This window comes from Nipponia nippon, unplaced genomic scaffold (assembly GCF_047370975.1).
Source record: "Nipponia nippon isolate SJK-2023a ecotype South Korea unplaced genomic scaffold, ASM4737097v1 scaffold_6, whole genome shotgun sequence".
In the NCBI taxonomy this organism is placed as follows: Eukaryota; Metazoa; Chordata; class Aves; order Pelecaniformes; family Threskiornithidae; genus Nipponia; species Nipponia nippon.
The window spans coordinates 45,031,993-45,057,116 of NW_028262380.1; the positions used below are offsets into that span (position 1 = coordinate 45,031,993).

General features: G+C 37.7%; 1 long non-coding RNA gene across 1 annotated transcript; it reads left to right on the top strand.

Annotated features, from left to right (window-relative positions):
* The first annotated feature begins 902 nt into the window (after positions 1-902).
* On the top strand, positions 903-18,354 carry LOC148051443 (uncharacterized). The gene is made up of 5 exons (XR_015700034.1): positions 903-1,087; positions 7,100-7,186; positions 8,130-8,271; positions 17,112-17,234; positions 18,157-18,354. It is a non-coding gene; the product is annotated as an uncharacterized LOC148051443 (long non-coding RNA).
* Positions 18,355-25,124: the final 6,770 nt, after the last annotated feature.

A 25,124-nucleotide genomic window follows, 5' to 3' on the forward strand; every position in this document is an offset into this window, starting at 1 on the left:
CCCAAGTTGAGTCTGTTTTGCCCATGATGGTAATTGGCGAGTGATCTCTCCCTGTCCTTATCTCAACCCACAAGCCTTTCATTGTATTTTCTCTGCCCTGTCCAGCTGAGGAGGGGAGTGATAAAGTGGCTTTGGTAGGCATCTGGCATCCAGCCAGGGCCAACCCACCACACTCTTTTAGAACAATAGCAATATCTATTTACCAGTTTGTTTCTTATGGTCCTAAGTTTCCAACTATATTTTCTATTATACTGCTGGCAGCATGCTCAGACCTGTTTCCTGCCTTTCAACAATCTTTAGAAGATGAAGTGTTCTCTGGCATCACACTGAGACAGCCCTAGTTCAGGCACCCATGGAAAAAAATCAGGAAGGCAGTACTGCTTCAGATGCAATGTGTTCCAAGAGGTCCTGCATCACTACAGAAGCCACAAGGCCACCATGCAGTGGGTGGCCCTCAGTAAGAGACAGATGAGGAGGAGGAACACCTCCATGATTGTAACACAAGGACTTTGCCAAAAAAATGAGAAGAGCACCCAAAAAATCCCATTTAGAACCATCCCGACAGGCTTCCTGGTATGAGTATTAAATCATTAGCTACCTGAGTCAGTCTGCTAGATTCTGTCCTGGCTTCTTCTACCTGGCCTACTAGCCCTTCCTTGGGACAAATAGCTGCCAGGCTTTCACACTTCTTCTCTTCCAACAGCCATACTAAGCCCTCCTACTTACACAACTGACAGTATTTATGACAGTCTCTCCCCAGGTGCTTGTGGTGGTAATTACATATAAGGGAGATCTCCTGTCTGAGGGAGATTTCCTTGAATCAGCTGGGCTGCAGGTGCAGTGCACTAGTGATTCAGATTCTGTCTCATTTAATCCTCCTGGAAAGGAGGGCAGCTAAGGCTCTTCTGAAATGGTTTGAAGAGAAGGTTAAAAGCAGAAACTTGAAGCCATTTGCTACTCAGAGAATACAGGGAGAGAAGCAGTGTAGTTCCCATTAAAAGGCCAGCAGTTGTGCTTCATCAACTGTACTCAACAGAAAGATCATGCTTGTGTGATCAGGTCACCATTAACAGCACCTTTCCTCCAGGTAAGTGCTATCTGTCCCGACATAAGAGGACATGCTTGCTCATGGGGTTTGTTGTTTTTCCCAGAGAATCAACTGATGCTCAGTGATGGGGCTGAGGGGCACCCTGCCACAAACACTCACCCTCTAGCAGGACTGCACAACTGAAGGCAAAATGTCTTTGCAAACTCAAGGCTTCCTGGATGAAGAAGGAACATAGGACATCTTTGGTTAAGCCATAGAGGACACCTTCTGAAGGACAAATATGTAGAGCAATGCTGTGTTTAGGAGAAATAGCTTGCCTTGCTGGAGGGCAATTCACCAGGATTGTAAGGAGATGGATGATGTTATTGTTAAACAGATAAGCTCACTCCTCTTGCTGCTGTTGTGAAAAGTCTGCCAGGGTGTGAAGGAGGCATCTCACAGGCTGCTCCAGTGACCAGATCCACAGCTATCCCAGGGTAACTGGGAAGCCTAGGTGGGCTATCCCATCCACCAGGCATGCAGTTGAGCAGCACCTTCCACAACAGCCTGTTGGGAGACACGGGAGCTGACCTCATCTGCTCAGGAAGAAGAGGGCATAGACACTAAGTGCATATCCTAAAAATAGGGGTCATTGTTTTTGTTTCCTCCTCCACCTTTTTTTTTTTTTGTTGTTGTAGTGTAGGGGGAGAAATTCTGTTTATATTCTTTTGAAGACTGTGAAGGTCCTTAAGCAGTAGGTGGGAGGATGAACAAATGTGGACTAAGCCCAAAATAACAGAATGGATAAGGCTAATGACTGTATTTGCAGTAGCTGTCAAAGTAGTAAAGATATTACAAATAATTTGCAATGTAAAGTCAAACACTCCATTTACCTTTCAAGGCTGAAGAGGATTGTTCCAGAGCATTTTCTCTCAATTCCTGAAAGTTTTGTTTTGCCTAGCTGGTAAACAGAGACAACCTGAAGAGTTGTTCATGACTCGTGACTCTAGTCAAGGATTTAGAGATAGATTCTTCTCCTGTTATAGGGCTTGATAGCACTATGAAAGACATACAGAATCTTTAGAACATGCCTTAGCACTGAGGTGAGCAAAAAATTCAAATGTTAACATTTCAGCTTCTTACACAAAAGTCAGAATTATTGTGCTTAGAAAATGCAGATTGTTTTGCTTTATTTTAAATCTGGGAGAAAAGATGCACAGGCTTGGAAATTTCTGTCATACAGCCAAAACCACCTTATCAGCAAGAGTCCTTGTGAGAGTGAGTTACACAGGACATCACTCAAATGCATATCTTGTGATGTTGTGAAGAGGTCACCGGCCCCTAGGAAAAAATGCATCTTAATTTGCTTTATTGGTGGAATTTTTGGCTGGCCACTTGAGAAAGACAATATAGTGACTCAGCTATTCCAGACTACTGTCAGGTTTATTGTAAACAGGTGACAGATTGGAATAATGTAAAGAGAAAAGTTACAGTGATGCAAAGCAGGGTAGGCTTTTTTTTTCTGTAATGTGGGTTATTACTGGTGTCCATGATCTAATAATGGAATTGGCAGCAATATCAGACTACTGCAAGCCTTCCTTCTTCTAGTCTGTTTTTCCTTACCCTTCCCTGCTCCTGGTAGGAGACCTCAGTTCACTTGGCTTTTTTCTGTCACAAAACACCATTTTTATACTCTCTCTCCCTAATCTTTATGTTGATAAGAAATAAGACATAGTGGCTTTATGGTCCTATGATCTTTAGTCAAACATATAAAGACCATAGGACCACAAGTCCACTATGGAAATCATCTCATTATGTCACCCTTCGTTTTTCCTTCCCCTGTAAAGCTTCTTTCAGGGTGGAATGGCAGCTAGCTCAGTTGGGCTAAGGCAATAGCATAATGGCAGAAAAGTTCATGATGTGGTCATTCCCTGCAGTCCCACCAAATCTATTAATCTATCTCATTTCCTATTTTTATTTTTCCAGAGGATCCTGAGTCCTACTATAGTGGTTATTGTGGGCATGAAATATATATATTCATGGTGTATGTTCAGTACAGCTGACTCCCCTTGTAAATGGTAGACCAGTGCATGTGAGATAAGTCTACTGAGGCTACTGGAGGTAGTCTCTGCAGGTGTCTCCTACAGTTTTAGTGATTTGATGTATTGGATATTAATATCCAACACGCACTCTAAGGTTTGAATTATAGTAATCTTTACTGCGGAACCACAAAACTGTTTCCTTTTCAATAATGATGGTAACCTGACCCTGAGAGTAATAAAATATTTTCTTCTACAAACTAGATTGAATTTTTGCTTAGTGTTTTTTAAAGTAAATCAGTATGTGGGTGTTCAAAACATTCATGGAATTGTAGTTAAGAGTCATTTGGAGTGTCATGCAATAACTTAAATAGTTTGTAACAGTGTGCGTGAATAATCTTAGCTAGGCCATGAAAATAAGAAAAGCATTCTGTTCAATTTCACTTCTCTTCAATTCTTTTTAGTCAATCACTTCTAAAAGGCATTCCAGGTGAGGTACTTCCTCATCTTCATTTTACTTTCTCATTTATATCTGTCTCCAGGAAATTGAGATGACAGAAACATTGCAGCAGATAAGGCTCAGAATAAAATTAAAATATCATCGTAAAAATGTCCCTCAGAGCACGTGATATTTCTGGAAGCCAACGTCATTCCATTGACATTTTTTTTTTTTTTCTTCCACTAAAGTGGACAGAAAATGCCAACCTTGTGTGTCTATGATGCAAAAATGCAACATAGGAAAGCAGGAAGAAAGAGCAAACATTTTAAAGGGCTTTTTAATGGGGAAATTGAATTAAAGACTGCTATGTATAATACCTAAATTCTGTGGTAATAGCAAACAATGATAATGCTACAGATTTGAGAAAAATATTAATTTCCTAGAAAGAAATTAATTGGAAGTCTTTGAGCTGCGCTTCTATTCAAAGGATATTTTGTTCTATTACTTCTTAAGCAAGTATTGAAAAAGGGAACTGTGAATCAATTTCACATTTTTGGTCTAAGTGTTTATGATGCTGGCACTTTCATGTCTTTACTGTTTCCTCTGGTGTCCAGTTCCTTTAACAAAACTGGACTCAGATAATTACTCTGCTTGAGAGAAGTGCACAATATAAGAACAGTGAAAAATCCCACACAAAGGGCAGTTGCTGACTTGAGTAAACTCACCATTTGAAATTTTTCATTTTTTCCTGTGATATGCACGCAACTTTTCAATATGAAATATTAAAACATCTATATTTACATAGTGTACTATGGAGATTTTTTTGTGGAGGAGAATTTGATGCTGTTACACTAAATACCTCAGAATTGCAGCTTAGTGATGGGAATGAAGTGCAGTTCAATTACAGCAACATTGTCAGAATTAAGCTTCATATGGGGGACTACATAAGATACTTTTAAGGTACTTTGAACTTCATGCCATTTCCTTATATATACCTAAGTCATATGTAAACATGTATTGTTTTCAGTTTTAGCTGGACTGATTTCCTTCCGTTGAAGCTTTACTGATAAGCCCACAGAGTTCTATTAAAAATGTCCAGGATTTTTTTTTTTTTTTTTCCTTTCACTGCCTTCCTCTCCTCTGTAGAGCAATGTCGCAACCCAAATATTGTGAGTGGCATCAGTGAAACTATTGCTGTTCTTGGTATAGATCTGCAGTTGCAGAGCAAGTAAGATGAATGGTTTTCAGCTTATTTCTGCAGTTGAGTTTTCCATACTGCTGTTATCCTTACATGAAGCTGTACTGTAATGTGCTAGTTAAAGGTTTTTTTAAGCATATTTTGAGCATAAGGTTGGACTAGAGGTCTCCCGAGGTCCTTCCAACCTCAATTATTCTGTAATCTGATCAGTGTTGCTTCTGAGGAGGAATTTTTCATACTTGGTGAAATATGCTTTGCATTTTTCATAACATCTTGAAAACCTATGGAGAGCTTAAAAATATTTCTTGATTTCTAATAAACAAAACCATATTTAGTAAAACACTCAACACATTTCACGTTTTTCTAGTCAGAGAACCTATTTTTCAAGCTTTGTTTTTTTTCACCAAATTGCATAAAAATATGTAAGTTTTGGTTGGTTTTATTTTTAATTCATAAAGGAGGCTAGATGTGATTGTAAATTCAGTATTGTTTTTGCTGTGAGAAGTTACAATATCACTGAGCTTCAGCCTAGAGGTTAAAAACTTTGTCTTTAGACATTTTACTAGTCTAATATAGGAGAAACTACACTTAAATTGGGATTATTTATCAGTTCATGTCAATTAAAAGGCTTCATGTAGATGTCAGAAGTAAAGCATACTTCCTTTTTTTCTCCAAGCATCTGGAAGTCTGTAAGGTTTTTGTGTAATTCAAATTACACCGGAATATCATTACTGCATCTGAAAGCAGTCTCAGTAGGTTTTTATTATCTTTCGCATTAACTTCTTTTCTTGTTGTATTTGGTAGTGTCTGAGAATGGCTTTCTAAACTGTTCTAAGTGCTGAAGTGAAATATTCCATAGTTCTTTGTGCCAGTTTAAAACCTTTGAGTAATCTTTAACTAATGGCCTGAAACATTTAACATCATGACTGTTTTAAAAAAAAAAAAAAAAAAAGAAAAAAAGGCCTTGAAGTTTAAATATTTTTTCAACATGTAACATTTTAAATAGGTGGCCTGAATGGATGGCAAAACTGATCTCAGAAGAAATTCTTCAATCAATCATCCTCAGGCTGACTTAAGCAAGAAATATAAAGAACATTATTTAAGTCACAGAATAATTTCAGTTGGGCGAAATCTCCAGAGGTCATCTGGTCCAGAGCCAAACTTAAATTGAACTTTTTGCTAAAGAAAGTGCAGCCTGACATTTATTATTTAATCTAAGTGGTAGACTATTCCATCAGTTCAAAATAATCTCTTTCCAAAATGTAAGATGAATGACTACTTATCAAGTATATATTGATTTATGCATGCTGGGAATAATGACTTATGTGTTTTAATTTTTTTTAAAGGTGCAGACAGACTTTAACTCAATAGCAATTGTGCAAGCGAATTACGTCTTACAGCTTGTGGTAAAGACTGACAGCTAATTTGCAAAGATAATGGATCATGCCTAACTTGCATGCTTTAAGTACTGCTCTTTAGCACTTCCAAGCACCTGTAGATTAAATTTTTTTGAGTTTGTTGCTAACTTTAGAAGCTCTACATTTTAATATATTCCAGTTCTCCAAATACTCATTTTCCTTCCATTGGAAATAATATTGAATGAGGTTGAATTATATAATCTTTCTACTAGAAGATGATATAGCTTTGATTAAGCTAACCCTTTAATTTTTTCATAAACGCCTGGGAAAAACAGGTAGGGTTTTTGTAGTTGTATTTTGTAGTTAGATTTTCTTCAGTGTTATCTTGGCCATAAAAATAAATCATATAATCTAGATAAATAGAACAGCCACAACAATAAAGGTAACATAGGCATCCACTCTGTTAATGTAAATTCTCTTTTGTAACAGAATAATATCAGGCCCTGAGTATAACTGTTTTCTTTTTCTAATATGCTGGGAGGGGAAAGAAAGATTGTCCTGGTAGTGTGTCATTCTTATTAGTTGTGATGAACCTTTGGAACATCTCAAAGTGGAAGATATCTTTCTGTTTCATGAACCAGCTAAAAAGTGACCATCCTGTCTTATTACTAAACTCAGATACTCAATGTTAGAAATTTCCAGAAGGTGCTGAATTTCCTAAAGCATGAGCGTAGCAGGTGTAGATCATTGAACTTAACTGTGACATACAGGGAATTGTAGAGATAAGAAATGGGTGCTTTCCAAAGAAAAGAGGAAGGAAATGGGAAAAAGAGGATTTGAAGGAAAAAGATATACACCAGCTAAGCATAGCAAGAAATTTTAAATTTTAATTGATGAGGGTCTATGTTTAGACTACAAAACAGAAGTTAACTTCCAACTATATCAGTCATCTTCATTTTGGTCTTTTTTGATATTTTGATTGCAATTTTAATGCACTTCATGAAAAGTTACTTTGTGTTTATTTCTGTTTTAATTTAGGTGTATAAAACCAAACCTATAACATGTTTGAGAGCAATTTTTTATTGGAAGAAAAGAAGATATTTGCCCCTGAAAATCAAAGTAATGGTAATACTATATTTGCTAGGCCAAGTTGATATAATCATCAACCTTTGAGACAGGATATTGCAGCTTTGGAAAAACAAATAGATTTAAAGGAAGAAACCCCTTTGGAAAGACCGACTGCCTTTATGCTTTTCCCTGAAATAATATTCAATGTCCCTTCCTTTTCCAATAAAGGAAAGCAACAAAACCAGAAAATTATCATAACTAAGAAAACTGATTTTTCAAAGTGCTTACTGCAAATTGAGTGTTCTCATCTCGCAGTGAGAGCCTGCCCACCTCTGGATTCTAGCTCAGCTTAGTGATTTCAGTAGTTAACACATGCTTCTGTATTTTGCTGAATTGGGACATTAGGTTATATAAGGAGTGTTATTTGCATAAGTGCACTCATAGAAGGTTTAGAAAACTAATTAAATATAGAAATATCCTGTGGATTTTACATTAAGTAGTGCCACTTTCCATAACACAGCTGTAAATGGGATATACTAAAGAAGTATCTCTGAGGAGCAGCTATTTAGTTGTTCACAATGGATTTGAAGCATATGTGAGTCACTACAGAGTATCAAGACATCAGTCTGTGGCATCCACAGGTATTTTGTGATTTGGTAAATATTAGTTTTTCTTGAAGCAGCTCACTTTTCACTGAGAGCATCTGAGCAAATGTCACAGCAGCTTCACAGGTGACAGAAAAACCCTAGAAATCTAGAGAAGACAGTACAGAGTTTGTCTTCTGGGTTCACAAATACAAAGAAAGTGGCTGGATAGATGGCCAGCCTGGGGAAAGGACAATATTCTGGAAGAACATGGTGATTAAGGGAGGTTGTGTACAAACAATTTTATATTATACTTGTTCTGAGTCTCCCTTAAAAGTTGTTTGGCAGAGCTGTGTATGTTAAACATACTTAGACGTACTTTTTAGTGGTAGTGATGTGCTGTCCTTATCCAACAGGTGCTGCTGCGGGCTGCTCAGCTTGCCACTTGTTAGTTGCTGCATTTGTGCTTCTTCCTCCTGCTGGCTTAACCCCGATTTCTGCCCAATCTTGCACCAGACTTGTCAGCTCCTTACCTAGAATCTGCCTTCCTTGGGTCAGGTTTGTGATCACGTTCTTATTTTTCATTTGCCTATAACATAGTACCCATGGTGTGATGTAATTCCTGACTTCTCAAGTTTTTTGGCTGGCTGGCTTGGCTCCTACATCAGTTTCTTGCCTTAAGTGCTTCGTGCCACCTGAAGGTGCTATTAGAAAGAGGATGCAGACAGCCCATCCTAGGTCTGACAGAAGACCATCAGATCTGCTTTGCATGGGCAGCAAGACCAAAGAAATGTTTCTAGCATGACCTGTTCTTGGCTCCATTCCCCTGGACCTCTCTAGTTTCTCACTTGCCTCGTTTTGAAGTGTCCCAGCCTCTAACTTCTGTATCCTAAAGTCCATATAATAGCCAAGATGTCCTCAACCTAAAAGGGGGGCGGGGGAGGGGAAAGTTTTAGGCTCAGGTACAAATTAAAATGGAGTTTGACGTCAGTGGGTATTGTAGAGTACTGATGATGATGGAGATTTTCATAAGGTAATGCAGCTGTTCAAGTGCCTGATTTATCAAGAATTGGGAATGATTATCACTAACAATTTTTACAGATTCTCAGCATCTGTATAAGGTAAGGGAAGGACAGAGATTGTTCATCAAAACATTAGTTGTTTGCAGCTAATATGTTTCTTTTGTTTCAATTTTTATTTTCTTTTTTAAGTTTGGACTAATAGTTACATGCGGTAACAAGTTCAACTGGAGTTGGAAGTATTCTACTTAAGTTGTGAAAGTATTGCAAATTTCAGTTTTCAATCTCTTCTTTTGCAGTAAAATAGCAAGATGATATAAAATATTCTGGGCTTAGAATGCTGTAGTTGAATTGTACTGCCAAACTAATTCTTTATTTAAAAAGCACCCTGTTGTGAAAAAAGATTAATGTTATTGCTCTGCAGTAGACTTACCAGCGTGCTTCAGACTCAAAGGTTTACAAGGCTTTGTTTTTGTTAGGAAGAATGTTTAAAGATTTGTGTGCTTATTTGTAAAGCTAAACTGCTATATTTTTTTACCTTTCCAGCTCTTGCTTGTTTAACAGGGACTTCATAAACTTATTATATTGGAATTTTTCTCATAGCTTAGGGAAATTTCTAGATATGTTTCATTACATAAGAATCAGGAAAGCTGTGAACTTGAACTTGGAAGAGCTCCACTGATTTTACTTTTCTCACTGAGACTTGCAGAACCCGGGGACAAATTTAAATTTGAATTTTGTGAGTTTGAATAACCTCAGTCTATCCAAGATCTAGTTTAAATTATTTTAGATGAGTTTTCCAAATACTGCTTTCATTATAGCAATTCATAAATTATTTTGTTAGCAAACTTCTTATTTCTCTAGAAAAAACATTGCTAAAGTTTATATACAAACATTTACTTATATATGCTTATTATTCTAATGTGTGTATGTTTATCTGATATGGGGAAAGGTCAAGAATGCATAAATATTTTTGTATTTCAAAGTAACACTGGTTTTGTTCCCTGTTTACTGCAAATTTCTGAAATGGTTTGCAGAAAAAAGAAATGGAAAACAGAAATGCTCCTAAAAATTGTAAAAACTGTTATTAAGCACCTCTCAGCAGCACAGCGTTTTGCCTGTGGTGGGTGGGGAGAACAGGGATAGGACGGAGACCCCCAGGGAAATGGAAGGCAAGCTACAGCTTGGTGCTGGATCTGTAGATGTAACAAGAGCAGGAACAGCATAATATTGGGAGTTGCAGCCTCTCAAGAAAGCATTCTTATCTTACAGATTCAGAGGGGAAAAATGTTTAAATAAGGCCTTCACCTAAGATTTTGCAATATACCCTTTTTAAAACAATCTGTCAGAACTCAAAGTAATTGTGGTTAATACTGTTGATCCTTAGCATTACTGGACACAATTTTTTTTTTTTTTAATTTGCTGGTATAAAACACAGCTTTACCAGACAGAGCAACAGTGCTTTTTATAGTGTGAATGATGGAGCCTGAATTAAGGATAGTTTTTTAACATGACAGAAAAACTTTGACTGTGCTTGGCAAATACTGCTACCAAATGACTAAAAAAAACATGTAAGGGTTATGCTAGTTCTCACTAGGACGCTAAAAATATTCCAAAATGTTTAGTGAGTTTTCATTACAAGTATTATTGCTACGATGACTTCTCCAAGGTCCCAAAATTCTAACTGAGGTGATAAACAGAGATGACTATGTTGCTCATTTTTGAATGTAAACATCTGGTTAGACAGAAGATTCTGGAACCTAGAGAAGCAAAGTTATAGAAGCCTGTTGTTTAGAGAAGCAATGGCTAGCATTGTTGAGAGCAATGCTTTTGTCAACAGTAATTGGCTTAGTTCTGTTTTACTCGGGAAAGGAATGTCAGAAAAAAGAAGTACTTAAGAAATATGGAAAAATATCAAATAATAGGTTTTCCCAATTTTAGGAAAAAAAAAAAAAAACAAAAAAACCCAAACCAAACCCAACCCCAAACCAGTGGTTGCATCCTACTTTGGAATGAGCACGTTTACAAGATTTCTTGCCCCCATTGTTATGGGAATTGAGATACAGTAACAGGGACTGCAACAGCTAGGGTGTGAAAATTCTTTTTCTGCTTGAACTTGTAATGACATCCTCAGCCACAGCATACAGCAGTGGTTTGTACCAATAAAATGACCACTAAGCAATAAATCCCACATACAAAATTAGCTTCTAATTGTGTGATAGAACAGGGTATATTTCCATACTGAAATGTTAATTTTTGATTGTGAACAAAAACACCTAATACTGTGAAAAAGATAAAACAAGATGATGGTTTTATAAGACAATTAAGAGATCAAATCCACCCCCTGTTTAAAAAAAAAAAGAAAAAGGGGTGTGTGTGTGTCTCCTTTTACCATTAGTAGCTCTTGGAGTCTTCAAAGGGTGGTGAAAAAGTCACAAATCCTGTTGAATTAGATACAAATACCTAACTTAGTAATGAAATTAATGACACAATCCAGAGAATTGCTGCTTCTTTTTTGGAAGCTTGCAATCAGCACAGCTAAGAAGGGCAGGGCAACTAGAAGGAATACCTGTTTTCATATTGTTAAGCAACTGAGTCAGGAGTAAGGTTTCTCGGAGTAGGCTGCAATCCTAATGATCTGTCACTTTAGTATTATGAATATAGTTATGTCTTGTAGTCAAACTGTAGGTAACTATTCATAGGAAATGCATTCATTCATCAGTTATGCGCAAACGTGGGGAAAACAGGAGGACAAAGAAAAATTTCCTGCTTTTCCTGAATAAGAAGCTGTCTTTTGAATGCAAATCTGTTTGTCATAGCTAAAGGCATAATAGCTCATGTTACCAGCGAATTTAGGCAGTTGTAAGAAATTAGGTTAAGTGCTTCAGGAGTACTGGGTCATTCCCGTGGGTTGGTCAGAAATTAAGATCAAACAAGAGAAAAATCCTTTTTGCCCAGAGTTCAGCCAAAAATACAGATGTTTCCTTTTTAATGGCATATGAACTGCATGAAATGTCTGGTCTTTGGGCAGTGAGTAAAATGTTTATAGCAGTACAATCCCTATGCAGCGATGAAGGAGAGTACAGGACTTGCATACAGCAAATGTGCAGACTGAAAATTGCAACCAACATTGATTAGTAGAAACACTGGTTACCAAGCAATTTTCTTGGGCCAGTAGAGATGCATCCTGTGGATTATTCCCTCATTAGCAGAACACCAGATGAAGTTTTATTATTTTTGCCTGTTTATTTGTAAATAAAACACTGTAAATATCCATAGAGTTGGACAAAGTTATTTACATATTTCTGTTTCCAAAACTGCTGAGTATGAAGAAGAATAATCTTCCTAATACTGAAAATTATAAGGAAGAGTTCTACTAAGGATGAACATAACATGGAAGAATCTATTTGTGATGGGACAGTTAGCTCACTTTGTATTTTGAGCCTATTTTTAATGGGACAACTAGCACAACTAGGATTTCAGTCTCCCTTCAGCTGTTTATAACATGGTTTTCAACACTTACCTTTGTTGTTGATTTTTTTAATGTTTTTTGGTTCCAGTATTTCTTAGAGTCAGTGAATGATTGAATATCATTTTATTGTTATTTGTAGACTATTTGCTTAGGTTATCTACCCTTCATGAAAAAACAAATTCCCTTTCATGTGTATCTCAGCATACTTTCAACGCTGGGGAAAGAACAGGGTTGAGGAAAGACATTTTCTTTAAAATTCTTCTTCTAACTGTCTTCTCCTTTTACCCTACCACCAAAAAAAACCCCAAATGAATGAGAAAACAAAACAAAAGCCCAAACAAACTACCACCCCCTTGCCAAAAACAACTAATCAAAAAAACCCACCAAAACTAACAAAAAAAAAAAAAGTTTTTTAATCAACTGTTTTATAAATGAGTAACTGTCACAAAATTCAGAAGGTAACTGACTTCTATAGTATTAAGAAGTAGTAGTAACATGTAAAATAAAGTAAGACGACTTTTTTCATTGCTGTAATGATAATACTATAGTACCAACTTCTTAGAAGGGAAAACAGAGAGAGGAAAAGTCAGATAATTATTTAAAGCTGTGAAATCACTAATGCACTGTTCTCCTCTTCTCACCTGTGTTGGGACAAGAAAGGAGAGATCCAATTAGTGTTGAATCTACTGCTAATCATATCAATCTTATTGAAGATACTTTTTTCATTTTTAATTTTTATTGGTATTTTAGAACAATATTGTTAATGACAATATTTATGGTTATTTTATAACAATACTAATAAAATATTAATTGCATTTCCAGTTATTATAAGATTGCAAACTTGCAAATTTAGGGGCTTCAGGTTGGGATGTACTTGCATTAAATTTCTCCTCATGCTATTTATTTTCCCCTCCTCATTATTGCTTTGCTTTTATGCTCTGATATTCATCAGACTTTTGATCAGTTTGCTCCCCTTTTCAAACATTGTTCAGAGATAAACCTCTTATGCAGATTTCACACGGAGAATACTGGTATCTGTAAGTTTTGCTGTCCCTGATAAATGCCATACACTTTGATATGAACAAAACCACTGTTTGAGCCCCAGAGATAAAAGAATCCAGGTAGAGGAGAAGAAGTGGCAAGCTTGTGGGTTTTTCATGAACTAGAGTCTTTGATTTCTGTTACTTTTGGGACAGCTGATACAGTTGAGCAATCGGCTAACTGCAGGTGAGGAAGGAGTAAAGGATGGCCAAATCTTCCTAGACAAAAAAGGAAAACAACCTAATACAAAGAGTCATCGTTCATTATACACAGTGGTGTCTTCTAATGGGCAAGCACCCTTTTGGATTGGTCACCTTGCTGGCAAGGATGGACAGCCTTTGTGGTTTCGGTAGGAGTGGTGCTTCTCTGTCCCTGGTGTGTGCTTCCAAAAACTCCACGGGGTCTTTTGCCGTGTGCCTCTGCTTCCAGAGCCCTTCCCCTGTGGCAGAAACCCTCACTGGAAGCTGTTTTGCTTCTTGATCTATTTTATTGAGAGTTTCTGACTTAGGTAAATCTTTTACATCTGTGATAACTGCTATAAATATTTTAGTTTCCTATATGCAGAAAATAGTGATGGTTATTATCTCAGAATAAAAGCAGTATCTTGATCTTGTTCAGAAAAGAATGATTAGCTTAGAAAGACATTCCTGATAGTCTGTGGTATCCAGCTGCCCAAAATATGTAAGCTTTTAAGGCTATCTATAGCATTTTCTTTTCCTCCATAGAGTTCAGATGAAAACACAGACAGCAAACCAAATTAGCTACAGAACATACTTTTGAGAATTTCAGTATTTTTAAATTCTTCAGACAGAGGAGGGGATGGCAGTACTGTACATTCAATCAAGTCATCTTTACGTTCTCTCGCACTTTAATCTAGCCTGAAGACACAGGAGTTAACCAGTGGGTTAATGCTTTCTAAAAAACACAGGCTAAAATAATAACAGTTGGGAAGAAATTCCACTTTGTCAAGTGAAAAATGTGATCCAATATTGCTTGTTATTAAAATCAGTGCATAATTCAGTCTTGTTCCTTTTAGTTCTTTTTATAAAAAAAAGAAAAAAAAAAAAACAACCATCCTTTAGGCCTAATTTGTTTCCACGATCCACATCTGTGCACTTGGAATACATTTGTCCTCATAATAGCAACTGATGAGACAACTGATGTTTACTCTAAACAGGGCTGGAAATTAAAAAAAAAAATTAGATGATTTTTTTCCCCTTACCCTAAATTTCACATGCTCAAGAAGGCTGTGAAGTACTTCTTTGCCTAAAGCAATAGCTACTCGACATTAAGAAAGTGTGAAAGTTGTATTTATAATCAAGAGCTAAGAGTGTGGGAACGTGTGGTTTGGATACGTGTGAAGAATGGCCTAGGCCCTTGAAATTTATTGAAGGGCTTGCTACAGATTGAAAAGCATATCTTTCCTTACCTCCTCAGTCTTCCTGGTACACCTTTGCTTTCCAACCTCTTTTGCATCTATCCCAGTGCAATTTCTCAAGAATATCTACTTTTCAATTGTACTGTGACCCTTAAGGAAGGCAGTGTCTTTTTTTTTGTCTTAAAGACCCAGGGACCACCTCACCCAGAAGTTCCACTCTGTGGGGTTCCCCCTCTTCTGTCTTTAGTGGAATATAGCTGGGGCCAAAAGCATGGAAAAGACATTTTTTGGTAATTATGGCCTGCCTTTTCACATAATAGGTGGCTGCCAGTGTAAAACAGTGATGTATACAAAAAGTACAGCATCAATTCCACTTAAGTTTTTGAATATTTGTTGGGGCCGTTCTCAAACTTTCACTGGCCAGCCACAGATCTTCACCTAACCATCCTATTTTATTATGCCTCTTGAAACAGCTGTACCCATTTTGGTTGTACTGTAAATATAGGGGACTGAGGATGTTGGTGTTTGTTTGCTTTTTTTTTCCCCTTGAGTTGTTGTAGTTATGGAAACGGGCATTTTTATCTTCCTGAGAAGTCAGAAAAGAAACAATATAGTAACTTGCTGTTCTTCCTAGTGCCACGTGAGAAATGAAAATGCTGTCTCCTTGAATCTATTTGAGGAGATTTGTATCCATCCATAATTTCATCTGTTTAATGTATGATAAAGTAGAGAAGGATTCCCAACGCTGCTGCTGTAGGTGGAAGAAGGAGCACCTGCACCACATTTCCTAGCCTGGTTGATTACACTGTAAGGCAGGGTAGGAGGTATAACTTTGTCACATCACATCACACTGTCATTTTCATGAATAAATCCAGGGACAGCTAGGACAGCCTGGTGATGTGCCAAGTAGCCACGGAATCCAAAGGAAAGAAAGGCTTTTGAGTATAGCAGTCACCCGAGGAAGAAAACTAGGAATTAAAAGTTAGCACAGCACTAGAGGAGGGGACTCTGCCAGCTGAGCATTGCCTAACCTGTATGAACTGAAAGTGGGAAGGTCTGCTTGATCTGGTGAAAAATCTGTGACATGATAATCGTGTGGTGTTCACTGATGGTGGAAATTCTCAAATGCTCAAGGGGTTTTGAGCTCTGAAAGTCTATTAAGAGTTTAACGAGAAAAGCCAAAGTAATCCCTGTCAGCTAGGCTATACTCTGATTTAGATAGTTTAGTGTGTTCATATAAGCTAAGCAGGTACGTTTTCCATCATTCATTGTTGAACCTCTTGGGAAAAATTCATGTTGCTCAGTGTTGTTCCGAAGATTGGTTTGTTGGAGGACTGACTTTTTGCTTAATCTTCTCTGGTTTGCTTTGGTGCTTTCCATTGTGCAGGCGCTTTCTTGCACCTGTTAAGCCTTTGTTGCCACTACACTTTCATGTAGTCCTGGTGGGAATCTTGAAGTCATGATGGCTTTGGGACAGAGCTGAATGCTGTCCCTGTGAATGTTCATTCCGCTGAAGATCACAGTCTATTCAGGCTAAAGACATTTTTTTTTTTTTTTTTAACATTTCAATCCTTAATTTATGCAGTGGAGAGTGAATAGAAGCTGGTGATTTTTTACTATCACCATTTGAAATTACCTTTTTTTAATATACATGTAAAAGATAACAATTTTTTAATAAATTATCAAAATAAAGCTTGAACTGATCCACAGAATGTACAGCATCCATTTTTATGTATAATTTCTAAAAATACCCATCTTATCCTGGAAAAACTGCTCGGCTAAATATTGAAATGAAATGTAGCAGCTGCTACAAACAGATTCCCCCCCCCCCCGCCCCAACAGTGAGGTTAGAATTTGACTATTCAATCATTCAGGGAGAAACTGAACAGAAACGTAGTGACAGTTTAATTTTTAAAAGCTGCCATGCCTTTCCAGGTAGCACAATTGGACACTATTTTAGTTAGGGAGCTTTAGCAAGCTTAAACCTGACAGCTATGGAAATTCAGTAAATCAACAAAAGCTTTCTTGTCTTGCATTTCATGTCTAGATAGGTTGCCTTCAGCCGTATTTGAAAAACATTGTATTTGTTTTCCTTTATTTTTCTTTCCCTTCCTTTCCTATTTTATTTAACTGTACAGTGCAGCCTGTAAGCATATTAGCTTCAGTAAAAAGAGAGCAAGGCAGATTTTGTTTTTGGTGACTTTTCAGTTGGCATTTTCATTTAGTATAACTCACCAGGAGGTTCGTGTTTCTTTCACAAAATTACATGAAAAGGTTAGTCAATTCAGCCATTGAAACAGTGACTTTAACACCTCAAAACATTTCAAATCCTTTTCTTAACAAAAGAAACAAGGGGATTATATGACACTTTCACTGAATCCCACAGTTACTTATCAATAGAATAGAATGATATTTAACAGTGAATATTGTAAAGAAAATCAACGTTTTTGATGTAAATATTTTTTTTTCTTTTTCTCTACACTTGCAGACAACTTCTTTGTAAAGTGCATTAAATTTTGCTTTAAGAAGCCAGAAAGATGCTGGTAAAAGCTGTGGAAGGACTATTCAAAGAACAGAGGGACAAATAAAATTTTAATCATCCAAGTGTTATGTAAGTAGAACTAATTGACACATCAATAGCATTCATGTGGAAGTATAGCTCTCCATTTTTGTAAAGGAATATACTGACTAAATAACACACAATAACATGATGTTCACAGAATGTTCATTATTCCTTTGGATACATACTGACTGATCTAACAAAAAAAAACAGTAAGGATGTTGTTAATGTTTTGCAAATCTGAAAAAGTAGAATTATATCCTCTCTGTGCTCATATTTTCTGTTTGCTTAGCTATGCTAGTTGAAGAGGAGCCTGTGTTTTCTCTTGTTTATATCCACTATGGGAAAGAGGATTCATGTGTTTGGGTGTTATGTCTTTATTTAATGAGGGTAGAATTAACGGAGACCTGAATGCTACCAAACCTTCTGACCTAATTTTACTCTTGCTTCCTAACCTTTCCTTTCCTTCCCCTGCTTCCCACTACTTCTTGTGACCAAAACCAATTCAGCTACAGAAGAAAAACACCCACAGTTGTAACACTGCTTATCCAGCTCTCCAGTCATTTCACATTATAACTTTGCCATGGCCCTTACTTTGCTGATGCAGTTGTGCTAATCCTTGCTGCTTCTACAAAGGGGTGGGTAAAATGTCATTCCTTCTGCTTGTCCAGGGAAGCCCATGTGGTAATTTGATTACAAAATACATTCTTTGCATCCTACAAGAAAGCAGCATGGCAAAGCTGTTTGCACAAACACATTTGTGATTCCTTGATTAGAAGTACTTATTCAATAACAGGCTGAAAAAGGCTCCCAAGCAGTCTCATTTGGTGAAAAAAAAGATAATGTGGGGCTAAGAAATAGGATGTAATTATTCTACACTCCAGCTTGCTGGGGACTATGAATGCACCGTTCTTTGCAGAGTCTCTGCTCTGAGTGACTTTAAATGTGCAGCACAAAATCAATTTTTGTTTAGGCAGACATGATCTGGATATATATACTTAGAGCTGGAGCCCTCCAAAGAGAGATCAGCTTTATTTCAATGCTACAGAAGAACATTGTGGGAATTTCCTCAATGGAGGCTCCCCATTTCCACTACAGACTATTTCAAGCACTCCACGCTTTATGGACTTTGCCTCCAAATAATTAAGACATTAATCATTATCTTGATTGTCCTGCCTTCTCTTCCACTGCTGCCTCATCTTGCTAGTAAGTATTGGACTATATATCCTTTAAGACTTGATGTTTAGCAGTTACAGCATAACATGTGCACTTTGAGGATAAGAACTCTAAAAGCTTTTGTAATTGCCTAAGTGTAAAAGAAAAAAAAAAAGTCCTTTGATTTCAGCTATTATCAGAACTCCTCTATGTTGAAAACATCAGTGAAAAATAGTTTAATATATTCTTCCCTACAGGGAGAATATAAATAGGGGATGTTTGCCTTCTCGGGCTCACAGATATGTGCCACGTTTGCTGGCTTTCCACCAGGACATGCACCATTTCCCATTTGGAAACAATTAATACAGCACTGTGCTGGTGTTATGGAAGTCCAGTGCAAAGGCAGGCTTTATTACTGCTAGCACTGCTGTCTGCTGATGTGGCTAAATGCCTTCTTGGCTGATACATCTGTGCATATCAGCAATAACCATAAAGAAATGGTCACCGACAGTCTCACTTCTACAACAAATGCACTAGAGCATGGGATAGCACTGCTGTATTTTCATATTTTGCCCTGTGTTTTCATTTATTTGAGAGGGAGGTTGTGGTGTGTGTATGTGATTTCAAGATATATCTTCATGAATAAATGATAAATCTGGAACATGGAACTGCTGAACTTTATCAGCTGGTTATGGAGTATTATAACTCATGTTTTTCTTTTAAACATGACAATCTTTGAAGTGTGTGTAGATATAAACTCTCCCACCAGGCTTCATTAGCAACTATGTATATATGGAGCCAAGCACAATATGCTTAAATTAAAATAAAAGTAACATGGACAGTTTTCAGCAATTCTTCTCATTGCCATCTGTTTTCAAATACTGTATTGTTTGATTTTTGTTATACTATGCCTTATTATGTTTAGCATTTGCATCTTACTTGGAACTTTATTGGCCAAGATTTCCAAGAATTGCTTTTTTGCCTAGATGTGAAATGGGAGTTTCATCCAAAAATCAGCATGTGGTCAGGCCATAAATCTACTTTTCAAATGGAGCACAAAATTACAGTTTCCTCTGATACTGAGGGTGACAAAGAGGAACTGTGTAGAGGACTATTGATTGAATCAAACGGGTTGTGTGCCAGCACAGGAGGGTGTTCCCAAAGCTTTACTAACGACAGAACTGTTGGGCTATCACCAGCCTAATTCAGAAAAGAAACTGTCATGTTTTTTAGGGGGTAATTTTTTGATTCTGTTCATAGCACACTGTTACCCACCAGGTTAACTCATGCATCTCAATTAGCTGAGAAGCATAGTAATAGTACTAGGTAATCAGTAATCTTTGAAGCTTTTGTGCAATGGCCAGCGATGTTGATTGATTTTTCAGAGGTAGAATCTTTTAATATGACTTGATGCACATAACTTTTGTTTCTGTTAAGGAACATTAAGAAGTGGCTTAGATTTGTAGCTGATGTCACCCTGTTAGCAGACCAAGTGATTGACGACATCATCTTATCCCTTTCACCTGATTCTGTGATATGGATATAGTTGGGAATGAGGTGCATGGGAAAGCAGAAAGGAAATTTTTAAAATATATGAGCATACAATTAGAATAGCAATTTCTCTGTTGCAAAATTCTGTAAGAATCTGCCTGCTTTGCAGTGCTTGCAAGCAGCTGCAACTAAAATAATCAAAAGTTGTTGTGTCAGATAATTCCATGCTAATATGGTGTCCTGTTGCCTTTTCTAAGCACAGAGTAGGAAATGGCACAGTAAAACATCCTTGTGTGATATAGGCAGAGTTTTTAGGACCCTTCACAGTATTTGTCTAAATTGTGCTAATTCATGGTAAGCTAATTAGTTAATTAGTGTTCCATTCCAGTGGAACTTGCATTATCTCTGAATTTGGTTTTCTGTCTTTTTGCTGTCACATTACATTCTGAAAAAATGACGATAGAAGTCCTATCTCTTGCATCTAAATTATTTCTCTATAGCATTTTTCTCCATTTACAAAAAATATTTTGTCCACTATCTGTCCTAATTTTGTAAGTGTCTTGTTTTATTTTGTCTCCCACTGCATCTGTTGGAAAAAATCTGCACATTAAATGTATCCTTGCAGTGTAGGGTTCGCAGTGTTGAGTGGTAGCTAAGGGTACAAGCTACTGCAGGAATACAGGGGTATAAGCAGTATAAACTGATACTGTTATTCTGTACTACGGTGCTATAAAGGCACCTGAATGGGACACTCAGCTGCAGCTGATTACAATAGCTTATGCTGTGCACCCTTAAGCTTCCCTGAGTTTAAGCAGGTTCTGGCATTTACAGTTTTCTGAAGCACTCCGACACCCCGTTTAAACTATTAGCACAGAAGCAGAGCTCAGTGGCTCCCTATTTTCAGGGCCAGGGATAAAGCTTAGCAGGTACACATGAGCTTTGTAAGAGCCCAAACAAAGCACCATATTTACGGGTATGCACAGGATGAAGTGAGCACAGGTACTTTCCATGCCTCAGCTTTTCCTTGCTGTTCTTCAGGTGTGTACCAAAGCCTTTTGTGTTTTGGGTTTTATTGTTATTGTGTTTTTTTTTTTCCTGGATTACTCCTCTTCTCCTTCCATTTAGAACCTGAAATTTTTCTCCTTCAAAATTTCAAAATACAGCAATGATTTATTCATAACTTCTACTCCCTTGCTTTGCTGCTTTTTCTTTGGGAAAAATATTTTTCAAAATTAAAGACAAAAATGTAAGCGCTAAAAATACTGGTTTAACTCTACAGAATAGCAAAGTCTTTGTCTGTAGGGATATCCATTAGATTACATGATCACCAAGGTCTAGAAGTCCTCTACTGTAATCTTGAATTTTATCATCACTTGGGTCATCACATTGGATTGGAAAGGGAGAAAAACAAAGAGCGGAGATAACCTGCAGATTACAAATGGATTTTTTTCTTTTAAAATAATACTTAAAGGTATTTTATTTCCACAGATTCAAAATGTCAAAAATAAATTAAAAATTTTAAAATATAGCTATCCCTGATTTTGAAGTAATTATGATAGGAATTAAGCATGCATGACTACCATATTGCATTATTATGTAAAGAAGTGAAAGATGATTGCGTAATGAAGGGCATGATCATTTCGCATGCTCAGGGTTGAGGTCCGTGATTCGGCATCTCTTGAACCCCCGCCCTTGTCACGCCCAGTTTTGTACTGTCAGACGTGTTTCAGCTGGAGGGTGGCAACTCCAAGCTGACACACCAGACAGGACATTCTTTTGGTGCCCCTCTTTGGCTGCTTTGTTCTACTGCGGAAATAAACAGGGTTGTTTGTTGTTACAGTGTTGTGGTGCATTTCCCCGCCCCCCTCCTGGACTGCTTTACGATCTCAGGAATTCCCGTCAAGACTCGGCCTTTGTGCAATGAGTTTGGCGGTTAAGTGTCCCTTGACCGTACCAGGAACTCTTGCATGGCTAAGGTTGGAAGCAGCACTGACCGTACTGGGAACTCACTCCAGTTGCCTGGCCAAGGTGGGGAACGAGAGCGGGGAATAATCAGTCGTCCCCTGACAGCCTTGGAACATATCATTGTGGACTGTAACTTGAATGGATCGGTACGGGAGGATCGGTACCACCATTACTGGAATTTTTAAGAACACCAGTAATTACTGACCTGGATTGTGGCCAAGGTGGAAATTTACTGGTGCCTAAAGTCAATCATCTTGCAACCTTATAAATAGTGGTACTGAGTGAGACCCTTTGAGCTCTCCTGGACCACAGCAGGCTGCGCCCAGTATCTCCCTCTGAGTGGGATGCCTCTCAGAGCTGTGAACTCTTAAGTTTGCAAAGTTCAGAGGCCTGGCGACAGGACCTGGGCTGAACTCTGGGGGGGGCCCTCACTCCTTGAGGCTCGATCTTCACCCGTTGAGACAATCATTTGAAGTGAGTATTTCACTTAGCTTGAGGGGAATTTTTGACAGGTATCTTTATATCCATATTGTGTCTGTGAATCGATTCAAATATTGTAGTAAATCGTATTTAATCACTTCGTAAATGCTAAATTAACCAATGAGTAATTGCTGCTAAATTCCTGTGATTCTCTCTTTAACTGTGAATAAACCTTAAACTGTTGCTAGACAGATCTAATCCTTAGACATAAACTGTTGGTAGTGTCTAAGGCGAAGTCTGGATCCAGCCACATCTAAGCTCCTCTCTGAGAAGGAGTTTAGAAAGCAAGGGGTCCATTCTGAACCTTGTGACCCAATGGGAGGGCCTCCTTTACCCCCTTGTATTTTCAGTCTCTGTATAAATCATTCTAATTTGCTTCTACCTCGATTTTTTTTTTTCTTTTCCATTCGTTTAATAAGTAATAGAGTGAACCTTGCCATTGAACTTTGTTAAATCACACTTTTATAAATTTCTGAAATAATTTTTTGCAAATATCTTTGATGGTAATTCTTTAAGGCTATCCATAACCCAGAAATTATCAGTACCATTTCAGGCTAACAAATAAAACTAAACTCTTGAACCTTGCTTCCCAAATATCTGGGAAGTGGTCCCGTAGTCATACACAGATCCTTTACAAAGTTACTGAGCTGTGGTGTCGGTGAGTGCTCCTCTACTTGGGCAAAGTGGAATGGCCTGTCTTAAACCACCAGTGGGTGAAGGCTACCCAGGGAGTAGAAGGAGTAGAGACTGCTTGCTCACCTGGCTACCACATCTGAAATACAGGGTGAAAGTTGGTGACCGGTAGTAAGGCTCAGCTGCTTCTGCACTCTGTCTGACTTTGTCAGTGATCCCCTGCCTTGCTACTCTGTTTGAACAAAAGTCTCTGAATTTGCTACGTAGAAGAAACGATAAAACCCTGCAGGCAAAAAAAAAGACAAAGTTCAGAAAGCTATCTTTTTGCCCTTCTAGGTTACCAGCTCCTCATATACCCAACCAGGAGGCAGTGTGCTTGCAACAGTGCCTGAACAGGCATGAAGGGGGTGCAAAATCTTCGTGCACAAGGCAATGATAGAAGAAAGATATCTTTAGAGGGGACAGCAGAGCAAAGGGTGGGAATTTTATCAGTTCCCCAAACCACCCTGAACTCAAACTAGGAATGGTTCCAGGAAACAGCAGAAATGAGGAATGTCACATAGATTACAACGTGCAAGATTCACGCTCCTTTTCGGGGCCTGCACATTGCCCACCATAACTTGTCACAGCGCAGGAAGAGGCAGAGGTTGCATGTCAAGAGTGAGTTGCTCCCAGTCAATGGCTATTTTGGAAGTTCTTGTAAAGAACTATGAGTGTGTGGCTAATAACAGGAAAATATGCTATCAGATGAACTACTTCTTTCCCTGATAGTCGTTATGTCTTTTTACATGGTTGTATCATTGGTCAAAAAAAATAAGGTAACTATGGAAACACAGAAACATCACCCAGTGTCGTCTTCGCTCATGTTTATTTTTAACATGATTGAATCCAGTGAATGGTGCTTCACAGGTTGAAAAAGATTTTTCTGAATGTCCTTTCTTATTGTGTAAAAAAAAAAAAAAAAAGTGCAAATGGGGTTTGACATAAATGTTCAGCCAGATTTGATTAAAATACTTCTTGCTAAGGATATGTAAAGAACTACGTGAAATTTTTCCCAGCCTTTGTGAAAGTTCAATCTCTCTCTCAAATTTTGTGAACTGAATCAGTGGCAGCTCAGTTCCCAAAATGATGAAAAGATGGTCACGGACCTCAGTAAGAGAAACACTAGTTTAGGGTTTTTGAGTACTTGAGTACACACTATTGCTCTCTTATATAGACAATCCCAATTTTTGAAAGTGCCAACAACTTAAGTTTGTAAGAAGTGCCTGACTTCCATACCTTGAGAATTATAGTTGGATACTTAGATTCCTAGATATTGATTTAGGAGGTGAATATTAGAAATCAATCTTATATGTCTCTGCCAGCTGCTTTATCTAAAATTTAAACATATTCTATGAGGAAAAGCATCCATCTTTTTACCAGGCTGTGTAAGTTCACGCTGTTGGTGAAAAGCAGAGGTGTTATTGAAATGCCATTGTTCTTAGATTGATATTAGCAGGGGCAAATAAATAGCGACCAATGCCATCAGTAAAAGTGAAGACATAATTTTAAAAAGGGCAAACATTTCTAGCTCTATCACTGTAATGAGCTGAAAGTTTCCTCCCTCCCTTCCTCTCCATTTTTCTCTACCCTCCCAAATTTTCACAACAGCAGTAAATTTAATTTCACTGGTAACCTACATGTAATTTGAATCCAGTAGCATTTTGTAAGCCAAACTTGACAGAATGGGGACACCCATTTAGAGAGGAAAAAAGAAGACATACACCACTTCTCCCCGCCCCCCCAAAACATTGCACCGTTGCTATTTTAAATCAAAGTAGCTGATACTTTGCATATGCCTATGCACTGAATATGAGTTATTGTCAAAATTATCTTTCTCTAACGAACATCCATTGCAGATCTCAGACCCTTGTGTCAGTTGCATCTAAAGTAGAATCTAGTGAAATATCTGAGTGTCTCCTGAATTCTGCTGTCATTGTGCTGGTCATTACTACAACTGGTTTTTGTGATGATTCACTTCTTAACCTATTAATTATTTAATAAATAGCAGATGTATTCTACTAGTAATGCTTGAAAAATTCCCTTTGAAGGAATACTACTGGCCATGTAATTATAACCTTCACCTGAGATTTGATGAAACTCACATTCCCATGTGGAAGTGTTTAAGAATTTCCTTCCCAGATTTCGACCAGAATGTTCTCCCTGAGGAGAGAAACT